The sequence below is a fragment of the Molossus molossus genome, unplaced genomic scaffold, assembly GCF_014108415.1.
Source record: "Molossus molossus isolate mMolMol1 unplaced genomic scaffold, mMolMol1.p scaffold_m16_p_15, whole genome shotgun sequence".
In the NCBI taxonomy this organism is placed as follows: domain Eukaryota; kingdom Metazoa; phylum Chordata; class Mammalia; order Chiroptera; family Molossidae; genus Molossus; species Molossus molossus.
The window spans coordinates 3,524,686-3,544,316 of NW_023425350.1; positions in this window are offsets into that span (position 1 = coordinate 3,524,686).

The following is a 19,631-nucleotide window of genomic DNA, read 5'->3' on the forward strand; positions in this document are numbered from 1 at the left end:
TTCATCTCTAATCCCCCCAGAGCGAAGTTGTTTTCGTGGGGGAAATGGAATAAATGGGGACACCGACAGGGAGCGGGGCCGGGGAGTGGCCAGACCTGCCTCCTCCCCCATCTGTGCTGTGAGCTCAGGTCCGCGGCTGGTCACTCTCACAGAGCTGCAGGCAGCCTCCAGCCAGGTCCCCACGGGCTATTCGTCCCGGTCCCCCTGCTCCATTCGCACATTCGCACTCAGCCCCTGCTGGGTGCAATCAGGGCCTCTTCCCTGGGTTGACAGGAAACAGTCTCGAGGCTGCTGCAGAAAAAGATGCCCTAGGTGTCTAGAGGTGGGGACCCCTCTCTGCCAAGCCCGCCCTTTTCACCCACGGAGGCCTGAACCTTATCTCAGAACGTTACATCTGTGTGCTGGGCGCCTGCCTCCGGGATCTGGGCGCCTTTCTCCCCCGCCCTGCCCCCCCAGCAGCTCATCTCCACGGAGGGTGGGCTCACCAGCCTTCTCACTCCCTCCTTCTCTCTCCCCCCACAGCCTTGGGGCTGCCCTCGGGCTTCACCTCCGCTGCTGAGGCCTGGATGCTGGGCACCAGCCATTTCTGTTTAATCGTGTGCAGGTGTTAAAGGTGGACCACAGAGCTAAATTATGTCGTGTGAACTTGCTGTCCGAGAACCTTCTAATTAGTCGAGCAAGGAAAACCAGACCAAACATGGGGAGGGGGATTAGCTAATGAATTTTGCTCAGCCTCCAGCAAATGACATTTGTTCAACTAATAAGTGTGTTTGAACTTTGTTTAAACTGGCCCAGGTCAATCAACTCGGAGGGAAGCGGAGAGGTTGGGGGAATTCGTCGGACGACGCCATCTGCAACTTATATGGGTTCTGCCCGATACGAGGATTTCATTTAATTTGATTTGACATTTAAGAGCCCCTTTTGGAAGGAAAAATGAATATTTCTCTATTCTATTTGCAGTAACCTCACCTGACTCTGCACACAGCCAAGAAGAATAAATGTCACACTCATTGCAAACAGTTGTGGGCCGTCCTGCGGAGGGCGGCGGGCCCTCCCGTGCAGAGCCCGGCCCGCGCTCTGGGCGCTCAGGCTTCGTGGTGCTTCCGCGTCCAAATCCAAGCGATGGTTTGGATACAATGTTCTTGTCTGGGGATAAGACGGATTTCTGGCTGCCAGCCGGGCACTCAGAACCGCTCAGGCATCCAGGAAGACACGTGATTGGATTGCGGGACAACTGAGAGGGAGGCCCGGGTGACCCCAGCTACTCGAGAGCACCCCGTTCTAAGGCGCACCCCTGAGAGCCCCCTGCCTGCCGGTCTCCGGGGGCTGCGGGTTCAGGGGACCGAACGCAGACGACGGAGGCCTTGGTAATCACATCATGTCTCTGGGGGCTCCACCCAGAAAGCAGGGATGAGACCCACAGGACGCAGCTCCAAAATGTCTCCTAAGTGGGTCTCTTCCTCTCATCCCCACAAGTCATGGGTCACGACCGGGGCTCAGGCCCTCTGCATGGCCCACCTGGGAACCTGCACAGCCTCCTAACCAGACCCCCCGAGCCCACCACCATCAGCCTCCACGCAGCAGCCCGGCCAGGCACAGAGCATGGCTGCCACCCGTGGGCCTGAGGGGCCCAGACAGCTCCCACTGGGGTCTCAGGTCACTAAGAGCCAGGGCTCCGAAGCCCAGGTCTGATCCCTGCGTCCCCCCCACCCCTCCGTGGCTCTTCAGAGGCAGCCCCCTGCCCCACAGCTCCTCCTAAACAGGACCCGCCACCTCTCTGAGCTCATCTCCCCCCTCCCACCCCCACGGTCATTCAGACTCGGACCCTGCCCTGGCTCCTGGACTCCCAGGGGCTCACTCCCACCTTCGCCGGGCTGGGCTCTGCCCACAGGCCACACTGTGCTAAGAGTTGGACTGCCCCTCCCCCCCATTCTTATGGGGGTCCTAACCCTCAGGAACTCCCAGAGGGACCTTATTTGGGGGCAGGGTTGTTACAGAAGTAAAAAGTTAAAGTGAGGTCCCTGGGGTGGGCCCGAATCCAGGGTGGCTGGTGTCCTGTTGTACAGGGGAGATCTGGACACGAAGTGCCATCCACAGCCAAGGGGAGAGGCGGACAGATCCCCCCGAGCCTCGGAGGGAACCAGCCCCCCACACCCTGGCTGGGACGCTGGCCTCCGGGACGGAGAGAGGACCCATTTCCCTGAAGCCATTCAAGCTGCGCACCGCCAGCAAACCAGGAGCGTCCGCTCATGGGGAGCACACGCCCTTACCTCGGAACCGGGCCCTGAGGACGTGGGGCTCCAGAAACCCCTGCCCAAGGGCCCGAGCAGGCCTCTCCCCTGGTACAGGGGGAGCCCCCTCACTGATAAGAACCCCAAGCCGAAGGGCAGCCTCATGTGGGGCGTAGGGAAGGGGCCTGGGTTCGAGGGCTGGGTGTCCACAGACCACTCACAGAGCCTTCGCGATGCCGGGCGGACCCAGAGGTGGGAGGGGAAGGGAAGCCTGTGAGAAGGGCCCTCCGCTGTCCCCTCGCCCAGGGCCCCATGAGCATCAGAAGGGGCCGCCCTGGGCTCCCATCACAGTTGTCACCCTGCACCCCACAGCAAGAGCGTTCAGGTGGGGGGTGGGGCAGAGGAGGTCCACCCTGTCCCTAGCCCCAGAGGTTCTTCCCAGGTGACATGAAACTCCAAGTCTAGGACATCCCTCTCACGCCCTAACCCCACCAGCTCTCTCCGCAGGTGTATTGCCCGATCAGGACTTGCTTTCTCACGCTCAGCCTGCCCTCGGGCCAACGGCCCTTCCAAGGCTCCATGCGGGGTCAGAGGTCTGCCCCGGGTCTGTAGGAGGCCTGCACGGCGCACAGCACGGGACAAGTCGGTCTGAGCTGCCCCTCAGTGTGTGATGTGAGCATGAGCCTGGGGGCCACCCACAGGGAGTCCAAAACACAAGGCGTTCCCTGGAGCTGTGTCCCCCCATCAGGGCGCCTCTGGGCCCCGCCACAGACGCTGCAGGTTCTGGAGCTCAGAGCAGCCTCTCACCAGGGCCCTGCTCACCCAGACCCCGCCTCCCACCAGATGAGACTGGTACAAGGCAGGCCAAGCTGGGTAGACCACACCCGGCAGGGCACCCGGAAGGGCACCCAGCAGGGCACCCGGCAGGCCGAGGCCTCCTCTGAGGTCACAAGGAGCACTGGGTTTCAGCCAAGCCTTGACTCACTTGGGCTGGAACCCTTAACCCTCAGGGGCCCTGCCTCCCATCACCCCAGAGGCCCCTCCTCCCCACATGCCCGGCCTACCTACCTCACCCACCCAGCCGAGCCACAGAAACAGCAAAGCTCAGGATTACCCCTTTCCCAGCCTAAGCTGGGTCCCTCCTGGGGCATGGCTCCTCGGGGCTGTCATCCCAGAGAACTTGAGGCCTCAGCTCCTGCCCTCACCCAGCCTCAGGAGTCCCACAGCTGTTTCTGCGACAGAAGCCCCACCCAGCACATGTGCACCCGACTTGCAGAGAATGGGGTCCCCGGAGCTGCAGGCAGCCCACAGAGGAGCTCGGGAGAGGACCAGATGACGGGGGAGTCCGCGGAGGGGGCCCCACGGAGGAGGCCCCGTGCACAGCGGCCGCACCACAGCCTCGACAAGGGCACCCAGATCCCCAGCCTCAGGGCCTCGCCCCGACTCCGGACCACAGAATGGCACCCAGTGAAGTGGGGGTGCTGTGCTGGTCGCCTGAGGCATTACGTTGGGCCCGACTGGGCGCTGGGACTCTGATTTCCCGCTGTTTTTGTTTTTGTTTCTTGCTTCCCCTCTGTGACCTTCCTGAATCACTGCTTCTGCACAAGTCCGGCGTTTACCAGCCAAACGGCCTGTGCACTGTCGTCTCATTACAAAAGTGATCTATCTTCCTTAAATACCCCAGAGCAGTACAACTAAAAATATTACCAAGTGATTTTGGCCGGAGTCACCAGTAGCCTTTTTGCAGTATTTAACTTCCTCGTTTTTTTGACCTGAGTTTAACAGGGAAATATATGTACAGATCACTCTGAAGGTCGACTTTTAGGGGAAATGTCACGTATTTATCACTTTCCTTCTTTCGGGGCCCCAAGATCCTCCTCACCCCCTCGTGGCACCGAAGGCCCCCCAGCTTTCCTGCCGGCCCCTCCCCCTATCCATTCCACCTGTGGGTAGACTGCTGGACTCCTGTCTCTCAGTCAATCGAGTCTCTAGCCGGTCAGCAAGTATTTGTTGAATGAGCCCCACACGGTGGCTGCCCTCCCGAATGCTTCCCCTCCCCCTTCTTCTCCCCTCCCCATCCAGCCACAAAACTTCCTGTTATGATGACATTCCCGAGCTCCCAAAGGCTTGCACCCCAGGTGTGACCACCTTTCCACCCTGGCCCCGCCCCAGAGCCTGCCAATCACTGTACTGGACAGGTGGAGGGTCCCATGGTCACAGGCACAGAGCAAAGGACTCATCCATGGCCAGTGACTTTTTCTCAAACTCACGGCGTATGAATAGTCAGAAAGACCATCTTATGCCAAATGATCCCACGTTAACCATCAGTGGGTGGCCATCCACCACATCCTAAGAAAACCATGCCAGACGTGGATAATAAAGCATGGTGGCTGCCCCCAAAGAGCTCAGCATCTGGTGAGAAAAACAGACGCAGGCATGGGGAAAGGCACCCGCAGGGAGATGGGCCTGGGCACAGTCCTGTGAGCATGGGGGAGGGGGAGTCTCCGGGGGGGAGGGGCTAAGAAGGCTTCCCGGTACAGGGCTCCTTTGAGCAGTCCATTGAAGGACCAGGAGGTTCTGCCCGATGAAGAATGAAGAGGGCGCCCTGGCCGGTTTGGCTCAGCGGTTGGAGCGTCGGCCTGCGGTCCAGAGAGACCCGGGTTCAGTTCCCGCTAAGGACATGTACCTCGGTTGCAGTTTGTCCCCGGCCCTGGTTGGGTTGTGAGGGTGGCAACCACTCGATGTGTCCCTTTCACATCGATGTTTCTCTCTCTCTCTCTCTCTCTCTCTGTCCCACTCTATCTGAATAAAATATCAAAAAAAAAATTAAAAAAAAAAAAGAATGGAGAGGGCTCCGGGAGGCCAGAGTGAGTGGCTCTCTTCCCCTGCGTCAGTGCATCTGCTCCGTGGGCACCCACAGCTAATGGCTCAGCGGGCCAGTCCCAGGGCCAAGACCACAGGGAGAGTCTGAGACGCCTTGAGTGCAAAATTGAAGGGATGTCAAAAAACCCAGTGCTCGCGCTGGTCGGTTTGGCTCAGCGGTTGGAGCGTCAGCCTGCAGACCAAAGAGTCCCGGGTTCAATTCCTGCTAGGGGCACATACCAAAAAAAAAAAAAAAAAAAAAACTCGGTGATCATGAAAAATCATATATGAATGCAATATTTAAGAAATCAAAATTAATGCAAAACTCCCTGGCGAACAAAATACTGCGTGTTTTACCTTAAGACGGGATCGGTATTGCTGATTTGCCCTTTTGTTTCCGGCTCATTTCCCCCGTGAAAGTGCAACTTCTAGGTGTTCCCTGCTGTGGGTACCTGCACACTTGTTTTGTTGACCGGTTATTCCCTTTATTTCTGGGGAACGAGAGCCAGAAGGAGACGTGGGAGAAGAGGCCGGACCTAGAGCTCGGTCGTTCCTGCCTTGACCTCCAGCAAACAGCCGGCAGAGCCCCTCCACTTGTGGGAAGTCCGAACGCTTCTAACCGAACGAGGCTCTCCTCACAGTGACTGCTGCTCAACACCCTCTTCCTCCGTCACCCACGGCGCGGCGGCGGTGCCTGGCGGGGTGCCTGCGGATGTGTGTGCATCCTGACCCCGGAGGCTGGGCCTCCGCAGGGGCTGGGCAGTGCCGGCCTGCAGCCTCGGCTCACTAGGAGGTGTAGGGGTGAAGCTGGGAACCAATCAGACCGCAGGTTGCAAAGGAAAAGGGAGGGGGCAGGGCAGGGGCAGAAACAGGATGAGGAGTCACTGGGCAGGTCTGCCCAGCAGCTCCGGGGTCACTCTGAGCCTGTGCCTGGCGCCCCTCTTTGGCTTGCACCCCTCCCAGTGCGGCCTGCAGGCTTCCTTCTGTGCCCTCCTCCTGACTTTGCATCTTCCCCAAGAGGGCTCGTCCGGGGTTCTGGTCGACACCCTTTCTCCTGTACCAGTAAATGCCTCCTTCATAACCTGTCAAGATAATGACCATGTTCAGGTGGAGTTCCTTACGCTTAGATCCTAGCCAGGATGTGAACTTGTTTGCAAAGTTTTGAGGAAGATTTCCAATTTCTCGTATAGGTTCCTAGTGCAACTCATTTTAAACAAAACTCACCATAAGCAACTAAGTACTTAAAATGTGTATTTCAGTGAAAGCAAATCGATTTAGTCCTGCAGGCCGGACCATACAACGGGAGAGACGGGGTCTGCAGGGGACTGCACTGTCTGAGATCCGCCCCAGTGAGGAAGGGGCCCTCCTGTGTGCTTTTCCCGGGTGCTCTCTGGGGACCCCAGCAGCAGCCCCTGTGGCTGGCTTCGCCCCCAGAGCCACTAGTCAGTTACCGTGTGAGCCGGCAGCCTGGCTCTCCATCCGGCCCACAAAGGCTCACGGAAGCAGAACATAAAGGCACAAGCTCAGAGGAAGGGGTCTCTCCCTCCTGTGACCCTGAAAAAGACCCAACTGCATAGCCTGCAGGGCTGGATGGAAAGATTTAGACAAAAATCACGGAACCAGGAGGACAAAAGGTCACACTCGGTTTCCGTGGTGTGGTGGCCGCCTGCTCACCTTGGAGTCACGAAAGCCGCATTTGAATCGTACAACATACCTGCTGTGTTTCTGAGGTCCACTCTGAGCCTCGGTGTCTTCTTCAGAACAAGGGCTTGAGCTGAGGGAGTGTCCTGACGCGCCCTCCCTCCTGTCCACTGCAGTCCTTTCCCTGACCAGTTTCTCCTCCTCCACCCCCTCCAGGGAACCCTCCTCGCAGACTCCAGGGATCTCCCTGAAGACTGAGTCTTGACACCTGCTTCAGCGTCACCACTAACCACCTCCATTAGGTGCTTACCTGCCCGCAGGATCCGCTCCACGCTCCTGAGTCTCCCAGGACGTGGCCTGGCTGGAGCTCCCACCCGTCGGAGCAGCGTCAGGGCTCTTCAATGCCCCCAACCGGTACCCCTCCCCACGTCTCTCTTCTTAAATTCTCTACCCCGGCTCACACAGCCGAAGGGAAACAGCAGGGCCCACCTCTGGAGGAAGGAGCCCACAGGTAACTATCCAAGGCACTTAGCAGCTCCTGGCATGGGGGCACGACCTGTTACCTGACCTCATCGTCATTATCTGACATCCCCGCCACATTCCCCTCTTCTGAGGCCCGCCTCTCGGGAAATCTTGTCTCCCATGCACCATGCGCCCCGAGCCGGGGTAAGCCCCTGCTCCAGGCTTCCCAGCACCCCAGGCTCGCCTCTCCCCTGGAACTCAGCATTTCGCATTTACAACGTACACCTTTGTTTATCCGACTCACCTGCAAGTTTGTATCTTTTATCTTTGCCACAGAACTGATGCTCGAGTTGAATGAATGAGTGAATGAGTGAATGAGTGAGTGAATAAGTGAGTGAACGAATGAATGAGTGAATGAGTGAATGAGTGAGTGAGTGAGTGAGTGAGTGAATGAACGAACGCACCCATCTATCAGATGTCAGTGTATTAGTGAGTCTCTTCTTAAAGGTTTGTGACAATAACATAACTCGGCAGCCTGCTGCCCTGGGCTCGCAGGTTCTTTTTTTTTTATCCTCACCTGAGGACATTTTTTATATATATATTTTGTTCAGATAGAGAGGTAGGGAGAGAGAGAGAGAGAAACATCGACGTGAAGGGACACATCGAGTGGCTGCCACCCACACGACCCAACCAGGGCCGGGGACAAACTGCAACCGAGGTACGTGCCCTTAGGGGAACCGAACCCGGGTCTCTCCGGACCGCAGGCTGACGCTCCAACCGCTGAGCCAAACCGGCCAGGTGGGCTCGGAGGTTCTGGTGACTAAGACAATTACTGTGCGTCCGACTGCGTCCCCTCTACCACAGCTGTCTCTCACCCCGCCTTCGACCCAGAGCAGGGAGGGAAGCTGACCGCGAGCACCAGCTTCAGACTGTGTCCACCCGGAACCTGGCTTCTCAGTCCTGACCATCCCGCCAGCGTGTTCGGACAGCAGATGGCCCGGCTTTCTCTGCAGGGCAGGTCTTCTGCATGCAGCCCCTTCAGGAAGGAGCCTGGGTCTGCATTTCCTGGTCACGGGTCAACTTAGCATCTTGACTTGTGACCTGGTTTACTTCCTTTCAGTCGACCAGGGATGTTGACATGGGCTGAAATGCCTCATAATTCACTCCCGCCCGCCACACTTCTTTTTGGGGGTGGAAGTTGGGTGGTTTTGTGCAGAAAAGGAGATGAGCGAGCAGGCGAAACCCTTTCGTAACCTTGAGAACCACTGGGAGACATTCCTCCATCACCCCTGACCTCTCCTCCAAGTAAATAACCGCAGTTCCTCAGTCTTCCTTTAACAGACCGTCGACTCAGCAAGAAGGGAGCAGTGCTCATGGCACCGAGAAAGCGAGGAAGGGACCGGCCCGGCCCGGCCGGACAAAGCCTGTAGGAGCGGCAGGCAGAGCAGTTTCACAGGTGGACGCGGGAGCTAAATGTTAACATTTTCATTTTGTGCCAATTTCAGTGGCACATCCCCCCTGGGGCAAGTCCCCCAACGTCCTGATCAGTTAAGGACTAGCTCCGAAAATGCTGACTTTCATTAGGCGATAAATCAGAAACTTCAGCCCCGGCCGGCTTGGCTCAGCGGTTAGAGCGTCAGCCTGCGGTCCAGAGAGACCCGGGTTCAGTTCCCGCCAGAGAGACCCGGGTTCAGTTCCCGCTACGGGCACGTACCTCGGCTGCAGTTTGTCCCCGGCCCTGGTTGGGTCGTGCGAGTGGCAGCCACTCGATGTGTCCCTTTCACATCGATGTTTCTCTCTCTCTCTCCCCCTCCCACTTTATCTGAACAAAAAATGGAAGAATGTGCTCAGGTGACGATTAAAAAAAAAAATCAGAAACTTCACAGCATCGTAGGAGTGCTCCCTGGGAATTAACTTTTAAAGGAGCAACATTAAAACTAATGAAAAAAGGAAATGAGTCCCCCCCCCCTTCTGAAATGGCAGCGGTAACACTGCAGCTGAAGAGCTCGGGAAGTAGGGTACCTTTGGCCCCGGCAACAGGAGGGCGTGTGAAGAGGCTGGGTCATCCAACAGCCCCCGCACCTGCTCCCCTGCCTGGCTGCGGATGCCCGGGCCTGCGCGATGGCCGGCGACCCCTACGGCCTGTCTCACACGGACCCCGCTGATTCCAGTGGTCGAACACCAGCTCCGCTGCGCTTTTCTCTCCCCGCCTTCCGGGCACCAGAAGTCCAGGGTGGCCAGGTGTGTCTCCCTCCCCAGGCCCCCCTGTCATCCGAAGGTACCACATGGCCAGCAGCCTGGTGTCTGGACAATGGCTCTCCAGCCCGGTGTAGCACCTCTAGAGGTGGAGGACTGTGCCCATCAAAACCTGACGTCAGGCTTCAGTCCAGAGAAAGAGGCCATGTGTCCAGGTCGTTTTGTCTCGTAGGGTGTCAAGGCCACCCGTGGACTGGTCACGTGTCTTTTATTCATCATCATCTTAGGCTGAGGGGGAGGAGCGGGGCGTGAGTATCGCAGGTGTGTGTCCACCCGCGTGGCCTGGTGTGTGAGCCCCCGGAGGAGAGAGACGGGGCCCCCTCTGTGTTCCATTTCCGAGCGCGGTGCGGGCCGAGGAGCGCGCACACGGAGAGCAGAGCTCCCCTCTGCCAAAGAGCTGGGCAAAAACCACAAAAGCAAACTCAAAGGAGCTACTATCAGTTAAAAATTAAACAACCAAACGAAACTCGGACCACATGAGTATCACAGTTTGTTAAAAAGTAATCAATTACTGGTTTTCGCTTGATCCCGCAGGATCGAATGGCATTGGGTGCCCGCCTGACGGTCAGACTCCACGGGTAAATGGTTACACAAGTCTGTGCTCCGCTTTGGGTGCCGGGCCCTGTCCCGTTGGTGCCGCGTTCTTCTGGGTTATTCCGTCCAGGTTCGTGGCTCAGCCAAACCTTTCCCAACACACACGGACCACCTCGTCACCCGTGTACTGCCGATTCGGGGAGGGTCAGAGACACTGATCTTTTATTTTATTTTAAAGATTTTTTTTTTCCTTTATTGATTTTAGAGGGGGAGGGAGGAAGAGGGAGAGAGAGAGAGAAACATGGATTGGCCGCCTCCTGCATGCCCCGCACTGGGGATCGGGCCCACAACCTGGGCATGTGCCCTGACGGGGAATCCGACCGGCGACCTCTTGGTGCAGGGTGGACGCTCCACACCAGCTGGGCTGATCTTTCATTTTAAAATGAGAATCAGTGAGCAGACTCTGGTATGGAGAACTGTTCATCACAGACGCCTTCCAGGGCATGGTCGCTCATTCATTCACCTCTCAAGCCAGGCACTGTTGGAGGTGCTGGGTGCGGGGCTGCGAAGGTGAGCGGGGTCCTGCCCTCAGGAGCTCATTACAGGCGAACATTCTGAGGGTTGTAGGTGCTACACGGAGAACCGAGACAGGTCGGCAGCAGAGAGAACGGACGTGCGGAGCCCTGAGCCCCAGGGTGAGCCGCAGGACGACCCGACCACCCCCTCAGGGCACGTCGGACGTCTGTAAACCTCTGCGCTGGCACCTCTGGGTCCAGATCCTCACCCCAGACCCTCCAAACCTCCGCACAAAGGCAGGACTTTAGAACAAACGCCAGCGAGATAAGACCTCTTCCCGTCGCCAGTTCCCCTTCCAGCCTGAAGAGCAACACCTTCCTGGAGCATAACAAGCTACTTCAGCTGCAGAGAGCAGCCGACTCTGCAAGGCCAGGGATCCAGCCTGTGTTCTTAGGCACGCGGTCGCCCAACACCGAGACGCCATCCCGGGACCAGGCGGCTGGCCCCAACCAGCTACTTCAAAGAGGCTGTGCTGTAACCGCCGGCTTCACACAGTGACCCCGGAAACTCCGGGGGCAGGCGTCAGGGACTCGGGGCGCTTTCCGGGGAGGGATGCCAGGAGGACCCTCGCCCAGGACTGGGGGTCCAGCTTCCAGTTTGGAGCCTGCCAAGTGTCAGCGCTGTACATCGCCCCCGTGTCATGCCACTTAGCAGAAAGACGCTAAGGGTTCCTTAAGCTTAAACATTTGCAATACACTGTACCTTTCCCCTCAAATCAATACAGCTGATGTAGCCATGGTGCCAATGACACCGGACCACTGAGCTGCTCCCTTGTTGGCGGCTATTTATTTGTCAACGGAGGAGGAGGTGCCCCCATCAGCCTCTCCACACAGAAGCCATAGTATTGGTTCTTCATTCTCGGGGCCACCCCCACCCCACCCCACCCAGAGCGGCCCTCCACTTTGGCCCCAGGGAAAACGTGGCTTTTTCAACTTGTTCTCTGAATCCTTGAGCTAATCTCTCCAGTTTGGCTGTGAGCAAATCTGGGCTTTTTTTTTTTCCTGGTGTGTTTAATTTACAATGATTTTGCTAAACAGTGTGAATGTTCACCATATGTCGGTTGTGTGGCAAAATATCCCGGCTCTCCAAAAACGTCAGGTTGCTGAGTCATGTTGAGTCAGTCACCCAAAGAAATCCTGGGGAGGGAGGGGTCATCAAAAACAGCTGGGCAGACGCCACGGCCGCCCCTGGGAGGGACGGAGGGACGGAGGGACGGAGGGTGGACCAGGAGATGGAGTCAGGCTGAGTCTCCAGATGGCAGAACCTCCGCAGCTCTTCCAGAACACCAAGTCCCGTGGATCAGTGGACCAGACCTTGGCCTACGAGGAGGGAGCTGAGATCAGCCAGGGCAATGAACAGGACGAAAGACTCCTACTAAGTAAAATCAAAAAGCAGAACTCTGTCGCCATCAAAACCCAAAGATCGCTGAAATTGGGTTCTTTGGGAATTTTTTCCCTTGATCTCTCACCATTCGAAAGTGAACAAACTCATTTTGAGGATAAATAATTACGTTTTTAAATGGAGCATAGGTGAAGCTTGAGGGGCTCACTCCCCTGCCTCCTTCAGCATCCCACAAAGTCGGAAGCTCCGTTGCCCAGGGAAGTGGCCACGTCGAGTCGCCACATGACCGTGAGAATCCTGTGCACACGGCAGGCTCTGAAGTCACATGTCCACCTCTGCTGAGGAGCCGGGGTCTGGGGAGTGCTCCTTAAAGCATGATCCCAGGATTGCACAGGAATCTTGTGAAAAAATGTGAAGTCCTTGGCCCTATCCTCCCCCCCCTCCCCCAGATTCTTAGGGGACAGGAAGGGGTCAGGGTATACAAACATACATTTCCCAGGAGCTTCCAGATCATTCTAATCAGGTTTTCCCTGGCCATGCTTCCCAGAATAAAATAGCAAAGCCCCATCACTGCCGAGATGACCGTCAATTCCCGAGCAGACGTGGAAATGCTGTCAGTGGGTTTGTCACTCTGCTCCCCTGGAGAATCGCTGTCCTCACTACTGTCTCCACACTGGACTAAACGGAGCAGAGGGCAGAGCCACCGTCCCCGGCTTTGCTCCCTGATCCTCACACTTAGTGGCTCTGTGATCGCTGACTGGTTACTTAACTCTCTGAGTCTCAGCTATGAACTCCCCTGAAATGGAGCCCCTGAGGCTCTAGCAGCTTCCCTTGTTGTTGTCACAGTTAGATACACACCCAAAGGCAGGTCTAGCGCTTGCCCGCCCCTCTCCTCCACTGTCCCCAAGTTCCAAGCAGTGTGACCCGGGAGACGCACTTTCTTCAAGCCTCAGATGGACCTTCTCAGTGCAGCCTACCAGGACCACCCTATTCAAAACGGTCACCGCTCTTGCTCCCCACACAGCCCCTTCCCCTTCCAGGTTTGTTGCCTCATCTCCCAATAATCTATGTGACTTACTCACCAATGTTGTTTCCCTGTCTCTTCCCTGGGAGGAATTGACATAAAGTTGGAATGAACTGATATGGATTTTATATCTTTCAATGAGCAATTATGAATATGATCAGAAAACGAAAGAAAAACACAATAGCCAAAAAGGACCCCCACCTCACTAGATGGGCTCAGAATCACAATGGAGAGGACAGAGGAGAGACTCAGTGAACCTGAAGATAGAAACCACCTAATTTGAACAACAGAGAGCAAACTTAAAAGAATACTGTGCACAGTCTGAGACCGTAAGAAAAGATCGAACCTTCTTTGTCATCAGGGTCCTGAAAGGAGAGGGAAAGGAGAGTGGGGCTGGGAAAGTATTTGAAGAAATAACGGCTGAAAATTTTCCAAATTTGGCAAAAGACCGAAATCTGTGCCACAACGCATCAAGGGCAAAGTTCTGAAGACAGAAGACAGGAAGCAGAGGAAGAAGGAGCACCTCCCACCGATTCCTCTGTGGTGGCCAGAGGAGACGGCACAACGCGGCCAACGCTGAAGGAAAAGAAATGCCAACCCAGAATTCCACACCAGCCAACACAGCCTCCAGGAATCAAAGGGAAAATACTACTTTTTTTTTTCCTGTTCAGATAGAGTGGGATGGGGAGAGACAGAGAGAAACATCGACGTGAAAGGGACACATCGAGTGGCTGCCACCCGCACAACCCAACCAGGGCCGGGGACAAACCGCAACCGAGGTACATGCCCTTAGCGGGAACCGAACCTGGGTCTCTCGAGACCGCAGGACGACGCTCTAACCGCTGAGCCAAACCGGCCAGGGCAAGACGACGCAAGCGACTTTCTTAAATGCAGGAAAACTAAGAGCACTTGCCGACTGCCCACCTGCTCTAAAAGAGTGTCTGAAGGATGCTCTTGAAACAGAAAAGAAATTGACCAAAGAAAGTACTGGGAGAGCAGGAAGAAAAAGGAAAAGTGGGGGTAAATATAATAAGCTGTCCTTGTACTCTTGAGTTTTCTGAAAACAAGTGTCTGGGTCCTCAAGGGGCCCAAGATGGCTCAGTCTCACGCAGTGGACGGCAGGGCCAGGTGTGTACCTGAAGCCTCTCAGAGTGTGGTCCCTGCACCCCGGCACCAGCGTCTCCTCAGGAGACTTGTTCCAAAGGCTGTTCCTCAACCAGACTTTCGAGAGGTGGCCCCAGGACTCTGTGTGGAAAGGTGGTTCTTACATACACGAAGGTCTGAAAAGTCCTCAGAACTCAGTTGACCTTTTGTTAATAAAGGGTCACGCTCAGTCACTCAATGTGAACTTTGAGGAGGGTGAGAACAAACTGGTTTACAAATTTCTGGCTCTGGGCAATCCAGACTGCAGGACTGGAACAAATTTCAAAATAAAAGTAATCAATACCCCACCTGGGGTGAAGGTCACACAGCTCTGTGCCACCACAGGGTTTGGGGAGTGTGGGCCACAGAGGAGTGTGTCGTTCACCTGTGCCTGAGCTTCTTCCTCTGCACGATGGGGACAGCTCCCGCCTCTCCTAACTTGGGGGGGGGGGGTGATCAAAGTGCAGAGCACACTAGGTGAGCTGAGAGCAGGTTTGTAAAGGGTTAGTTATTCTTACCCAGTGTGAAGTTTAACCGCCCCAGACAGGGCCGCGATGTGGCTCTGTCCCCTTCGAAATGGAATGTCTCTGTGTTCTTCACACAGACTCTGGGAAGCAGACATGGCTAAAGTAAAATGGGTGACAATTCACAGGGCCTTCCCCCAGGGTCTGGCTGATGGTCAGCCCAGGCACTGAAACAGAGAAGGCCCTGGCTTCAGAGGGTCAGCGGCACCGGAAGATGGCAGGACCCCACTCTCTCCCTGCGGTCTACTCCCCTCCCCGAAGACAGGGTAGCAATGACATGTGACAGGCGTGTGGCTGGGGGCTTGCAGAACCCTCAGGGATTTCTCTCTAACTAGGAAGGAAGAGGTCTGTAAATAGTCATAGGGGTGCGGGACCTGGGGTGGGGGAAGGAGGCATTAATATGGGGGTGAAAACCTCAGAAACTTGGGTGGGGGAAGAGAAGGGTGTCAAACTATTTTAAAAACAAAAGTCTCTCCAGCAGCCCACCCGAGAGTACAGTGATTAGAATTCCCACGATGGTACTGCTCAAAGCGCCACAGGCTCAGGACACGTGTCTATGGAGCGCCCCCCTCCCCCCAGGCCCTGGCCTGAGCCCCCTGATCAGACTGCGGGACAGGGCGGTGGGGCGCCAGAGTGGGGGGGGCACACATGGTGCGGGGAGGGCGGGTTCCTCCCCTCTGAAGTCATGGACTTGGCGCGCGGCATCCGAGAGGCCAGGGCGCAAACGTGGTTTCGGCCAAAAAGCACAATGTGTTTCTTGTTAGGGCCTGGAAAGCCAGGGCCTCGGGTTCTGCTTGCGGTGCTGCGCTGTAATACTAGGATGTAGCTCGATTCCGGACAAGCCGGCCCTTGTGGCTGGCTGCAGAGGGCGGCCACAGATTCCCACAGGACCACGGTTAGCCCCGACCTGGGTGCGCGCGGGGTGGGGGCGGGGCAGCAGCTGGGGTCTCCGCGGTGGCCTGGGCTCCCCATGGGGGTGGCCCCGGAGCCGCGCCCACCCGGGTGGTGCAGACTCAGCGACGCCAGCCCCGCGCCCACCAGCTCGCGGGCGGCCCAGGATTGTTTTCCAAGACGTTATCTCTCGCTCAAGTTAACTTTTCTTTTTTCATTGGGTGACCGGAACAAAAGTCCCAGGAAAATCCTTTGTGAAGGCCAAACACAGCCACTAACCGGGGCACTTCACAGCATTTGTAACTAAATATTTGCAGTGCTGGTAGTTAACTCGGCCCCTCCGCCAAACTTCCCCAACTTTGCTTTCTTTGAACGCAGCTGAAAGGTGATCTCCCCAGGAGGTCAGACGGCTGAAAGTAGCTGGACTCAGCGCGCGTTTTCCCGGGTGCTCTTGGGGTTCCGGGAGGGCAGGACCTGGGGAATCCTCCAAGGGACCAGGCCAGGACTGGCCAGAGGGCTGCTCAGCCTTGGCGGGGGGTGAGGCGCTTTGTTAGTGCAATGAGCTGTACTGGACAAGTAGAGGTTAGGCAGGTCTTCAAAAATACCCAAAGGGAGAAAAATAAACATCCCCTTGTTTGCTTTTTGTGTCTTTGCTCCTCTTTCTCCCCTCTCGCTGCCCCCCATCTGAGGCTGTTTTAAGCCCAAATTCGGTTATCTGGTCCCAGGGCAAGGGCTCCCTCTGGCCAAGGTATTGAATAAACGAAGAAAGCTAAAACTTGAGTCCTCATGTAATCCAGATGCTGTTTCCTCGAAAACCACAACAAACTGCTCAAGCAGATAACGAGGTCGGGAACAGGCGGGCCCTTCTCCCCAGACTGGGGCCCGCAGAGGACATCCCGGATCAGGACCGCCTCTCCAGGACCCTCGACAAGTAACTGCTGGCGACACTAACTGCAGAGGAGCCCCCTTCCGGGATGCTGAGGCCAGGACCTGTCGGGAATGTGGGCACCTGGCACTGCACTGGACGTCCCCAGACATAAAGCCAGGACAGAGGCGGTGTCTGCGTCCACCGGCTGCCCTGGAAGTTTCTGGCCTCTGGACGTTCTCAGTGGAAAACGCAGCCTTAGAAAGGCGCTAAGACGCCTCTGCCCGCTGGGTAGTGGTAATCAGGGCGCGGATGCTGCTCCGCCCAGGGGAGGCTGGGAGCACCCGGCTGGGTGCACATCCTCCCGCCTCCCCCAGGTCGGTGGAGGGGTGCTGTTCTGGAAAAGTCTGGTGGTTTTTAGTGCCACCTCCAAGAGTACCCAGGAAGGGGGGGGGGTCTTTTGAAGGTATTTTTAGGAGCCCGGTATCACAATCATCCCTACTTGGGCCCAAAGCAATAAGTAAATCTCGCCATCCGCTATGACAGTCACCTCTGCCCATCCGCCCTTCCCTCGCGCCAGCCCCACCGTGAAGACCTCGGTTGCAAAAACAAATACAATAAAACAAAATCCTTTGCTTTGGCAACCTCTAATCTACATTGTGCCTCCTTCGGAAAAAGGAAGAGTTCTTTCTTCTCCCTCCCCTGGCTCTTTTTCTTCTCCCTCCGACCCCCCTTTTCTTTTCCTCCGCGTCCTCCTTCCTTCCCCCAAATCGCTGGAAACTTAAGACGTGCAGCGGCTGCAGGTGCGCGCGGGCCGGGCGGCCGGGCTGGGGCGAGCCTGGGACCGCCGGGCCTCGCAGGCATTGATCAGCTGGGCACGCGCGCTGAGTGACGGCGCGGTTGCCATGGCAGCCGCCTGAGCGGCGCCGCGAGGACAAGGCTGCAGGGCGGCGTGAATGGGCGGCGTCACGCGCCTGGCGCCAGAGAGTCTGCTCCGGGGCTCCGGCTCCGGCCCCGCCGCGGCCTGGCCCGCGCGCGCCGCCGCCGCCGCCGCCGCTGCCAATTCATCACCTGTCAGGGATCACTCGGGGGGTCACGGGCGGAATGGACACAGCTGTGAGAACAAAACCGGAGGGAAGAAAGGCGAGCGCTCCCAACCGGGCCAGATGTGCAGGGAGGACCTTGAGCCCCCCCTCCCCCCGCAGGCTCCTCCCGCCCCCGGTGGCATCACGCGCGCGGAGCCGGGGCTGCTTCTGATTAATGCGCCGGGTTGGACGCGCGGGGAGCCGGCGGCCGGGCTGGGCTGGAGACTGAGTGCCGGTGAGGGCCCCGGAGCCTGTTCGGGGAACTTCCCGGGCCGGCGTGTTGCTTTAAATGAGGGGACGATGTCTCCACCCCCAACCGGAAGCCCTTCACACCTTCCCACCACCCACGGATCTCGCAGATCCAGGGCCCGTTCTGCAGCTGGGACCATTTGAACTTCAGAGCCTCGGATGCAAATCCGCAGGCACCTCTGGCCGGTCTCTCGCTGCCTTGTAACCCACCCCGAAAATGCCCCGGTACCATTCACCCCACGAAAAGGTAATTTCAAAGGTAATTCCGTATTGGGCTTGCTGAGAGAGACATACCAGTAACTCAGCCCCCCCCCCCTTTTTTAAATCATTAACTTATACAGCCTCATCATCCCCCTAAAATGATCTTTAAATGAATATAGAACTGGGTAGCGTGCCAGTGGAGGCGGATTCAACACGAGCAGGCTGACTGGACCCTGACATGGCAACTAAAGAAAGAAACACCAGAAACCTTTCACCATATTTAGCAATTTTACCACATCAGGGTACAAAAATGATCACGGGAGAAAACACTGCCTTAATCAACTTGGCCAGTGTGTGAAGTCACACTGCACCCCTCTCATCACCACGAGCCCGGAGTCTGGCTGTGGGGATGGCACAGATGTTCGCATACGGTGTCCTTGGGAAAAGCTGGGAACGCGACAGTATCTCAGAGCGGCAATGTCCAAGAATCACAAGTAATAATCTGAGAATCCCAAAGATGTTTGTTTACATTGGCTATTACTGTAAAATAGTCAAAGTATAACATCATGAACCAAAATAGTGTCAAAACAAAATCTGTTCCACTGTGGCACGTATGTGACAGAAACATGCACACAAAGCCCATCAAAAGGCTGGGACTGTAGGGAACGCGGGTATCAGGTCATTTCCAGACGTAATACCGGCGGAGAGGATGTTCATCGAACACTGTCAGGGACAGAGATGCAGGAGGCGTCTGGAGGCCTAGTCTTCAAAGTTCCCTGCTAGTCAGGAAACCGGTCACCTCCATCCTCCAAAATGAAGCGGCCAGATTTTCCGAAAGTGACATCCACCTCGGCACCACCCACTCTGCCTCTCTAAGGAGCAGCCCTGGGGCAGGCACGAGGCTGGCCCACCAGCTGAGGAATTAATTATTAATTGAAGGGGAAAATACCATTTCCTCATTATTAAGCTTTGCTTTTTCTCCAGTTCTGCTCCCTTCCTCTTTTAAATGCATAGGAGGTGGAGATCGAGACAAAAAAATAAACAAGCTTCTTACAAACATTACGTGCTCTGGGATTTTCCAGCTGATTGTATGCTGGAGATGTATGATTTTCAAAATGCACACCTTATTTACTGTGGTCTGCGTTGAAGCTGAAATTGTGTGTGAATTAACTGAAAAGTGTTTGAATAAAGAGCTGCAAACTTTAAAAAAATTTAGAGCACATGAGTGAGTTTTTAAAGATTTACAGGGAAAAAAACAACAACACAAAAACCCGAAGCTCCTTTCAGTACTAGGGCAGACAAGATTCCAAACCTCATACATGACATAATTTTTTAAAAATATATGAAGATGGCTAGGGCCACCTACCTGTCACAAGGCTTTTCAAATACTGTAGGTGCTGGAATGTGACACCAGAAATCACTACTCGTGCATAATTAATTACATGACTTGGCTACCTACGTTGCAGGGTCAAGGGCAGTGTATGGAGTAAATACAGCTTCAATACGCAAATTATCCTAGTAATTTTCGATTCGTAGGATAATTATAACAGTCCTGTCCTGTTCTAGAAAGGGCACCCCCAGAGCGTCCTGCCTCTCGGCTCCCGCGACCAGCAGGGATTGCAGTAAGTACGCACTCACTTTCCCGAGTCGACAACAGCGCCTGCACGTTGCTCCGGGCTGCAAGATCCCGCACTAGAGCTGCCTTTGAGCGCGCGCAGGGTTGTTGATTTTTTCCACATAGCTTTT